General features: G+C 48.0%; 1 protein-coding gene across 2 annotated transcripts in view; it reads right to left on the reverse strand.

Annotated features, from left to right (window-relative positions):
• Positions 1 to 2,500, reverse strand: part of LOC119596405 (fringe glycosyltransferase-like) — a 60,059-nt gene that overhangs the window by 20,508 nt on the left and 37,051 nt on the right. The window lies entirely within an intron of this gene.

The raw sequence follows: 2,500 nt of genomic DNA on the forward strand, positions 1-2,500 counted from the left end.
TTCTTCTTTCCTTCTCTTCTCTCTCTCTCTCTCTCTCTCTCTCTCTCTCTCTCTCTCTCTCTCTCTCTCTCTCTCTCTCTCTCTCTCTCTCTCTCTCTCTCTCTCTCTCTCTCTCTCTCTCTCTCTTCCCTCTTCCTCTTCCTCTTCCTCTTCCTCTTCCTCTTCCTCTTCCTCTCCCTCTCCCTCTCCCTCTCCCTCTCTCTCTTTCCCTTTACCTTTACCTTCCTCCCTCTCCCTCTCTTCTCCCCCTCCCTCTCTCTATCTCCTTCCTTCCTTCTCCTTCTCCCTCCCTCTCCCTAGCATACGTAAACAATCAAGCGAAATCAGGAAAAGGGCAAAGAGAAAGGAAAAACAAGAGAACGCCAGAAAATGCATTAAAATCGGATGCAGTTTCGCGGGGGTGGGAGGGGTGGGGGGAAGGGAGGAGGGGGGGGAGCAGAGGTGAGGCTGAATGGCCTTTGAGAGATGCTTATCAGGAACATCTTTATGTCATGTATTTATTGCTGTTTATCTTGATGTTTGTTTGTCTTTTTTTTTTCGTTTTACCCGTTACGTTTGTTTGTTTGTTTACGTTTTTACCCTTATGTTTGTATAGTCACAAAAAAATAAATCCCCTCCCCCTCCCTCCTCCCCCTCCCCCCTACACCCTTACCCCTCCCCCTCCCCCCCTTGCGTAATCGAGGTGGCGACGCCCTTAGCCTCAACGTCAACACTACAAGGTACGGGAATGCCGCCCGCCCGCCCGCCCGCCCGCCCGCACGCCCACCCATCCGCATTCCGCCCTATCGGTGCCTATTACGCCACTTGCGGACGCCCCATTTTCTTATCCATCCACCTATCTATCTGTCTATCCACCCCCTATCCATCCATCCACCCACCCACCCATCCATCCATCCATCCATCCATCCATTCACCCTCCTATCTATGCATCCATCCACTTGTCCATCCATCTATCCACCTACCCACGTATCTATCCATCCACCTATCCACCCACCCATCCACTTATCCACCTACTCCCTTTTTTTCCCCTAACTAAGCTAACACAAACAACCAGCGTAACACACATTCGATCAAAATACATACGTTATGTAAACACGACCCTCCCTTTCCCTTCCCTTCCCTTCCTCTCCCTCCCTCTCCCTCTCCCTCCCCTCCACCGCCGTTACCCCCGCACACCCTCCCTCGCTCCCCCCCCCCCTTCTCCCTCATTCCTCATTCTCCCTCCCCTTCCCTCCCCACCATTACCCCTCCTTCCCCTTCCCCTCTCCTCTTTCCCCCCCTTCCCCTCTCCTCCCCTCCCCTCCCTTCACCCCCCTCCCCCCCTCGAAACTATGCCATCTTTCCCCTGGTGGGAATGTCACGCATGCACAAGGGTTGGTCTCGCCAATCGCCAAATAAAGAAAAAAAGAAAAGAAAAGAAAAAAAAAAGAAAACGAAAAAAGAAAAAAAAAAAGAAAAAAAAAAATCTTGCTGTCCTCGGGTTGGGTCTCCCTCCCCCCCCCCTCCATCCCCATCGCTTATTCTCTCCCCTATTCCCCCCTACACAATCTCTATCCACTTCTTGGGTCTCCTTCATTCCCCACCCCTCCCTCTCCTCCTTACGCCCTCCCCCTCCCCTATCCCACTCCCTATCCCCCATCCCCCTTCCCCCTCACGCTCTTCCCCATCCCCCATTCCTCCCCATCTATCCCCTCCATCCCCCTCCCCTCCCCACCCCCCGAACCGCGCCGGACTGCCAGCAATCCCCGGCCTCCTCGTTTCGCCTTCTTCGTGAGTCTGCAAGTATGTCCGAGCGTCGTCCGCCATTTTGGTTACGCGGGGAAGGTCGGTGATCGTTTTTTTTTCTCTCTCTCTCTTTCTCTTTTTCTTTTTCTTTTTCTTTTTCTTTTTCTTTTTCATTTTCTTTTTCTTTCTCTCTCTCTCTCTCTCTCTCTCTCTCTCTCTCTCTCTCTCTCTCTCTCTCTCTCTCTCTCTCTCTCTCTCTCTCTTTCTCTTTTTCTTTCTCTTTCTCGCTCGCTCTCTCTCTTTCCCTTTTTCTTTCTCGCTCGCTCGCTCGCTCTCATTCTCTCCCTCTCTCTCTCTCTCTCATTTAATTCTCTATTCTTTTTGGTTTTAATTATTTTTTATTGTTTTTTGCTTCTTTAAAGAGAAAAAAAATCTTATTTCTTCTCATTTCTCCCTTTTTACTCCTTTCTCTTTCTCTTATTTTCTCTTCTCTTTTCTTTTTTTTGTGAGAACGAAGAGATGATCAGAATGCTTGACCATCCTATAAAGTTTCGTAACCTGCCTTACCTTCTTGAAACAATTTCACATAAAGCTTTTAGTGTTTCGTATTACATGCAAAACCCGCTTAATTCCATCACTTAAAAGAAAAAAAAAAAAAAATCTAAATGAATTCTTCTCAAACTTAAAACTTACTTAATATTCCTTTCTGAACTTAAGACAGACAATTAACTTAATTGTCTGTCTTGAGTTCTATTATTCTATTATATATTATATG

This window comes from Penaeus monodon, chromosome 37, assembly GCF_015228065.2.
Source record: "Penaeus monodon isolate SGIC_2016 chromosome 37, NSTDA_Pmon_1, whole genome shotgun sequence".
Classification (NCBI taxonomy): Eukaryota; Metazoa; Arthropoda; class Malacostraca; order Decapoda; family Penaeidae; genus Penaeus; species Penaeus monodon.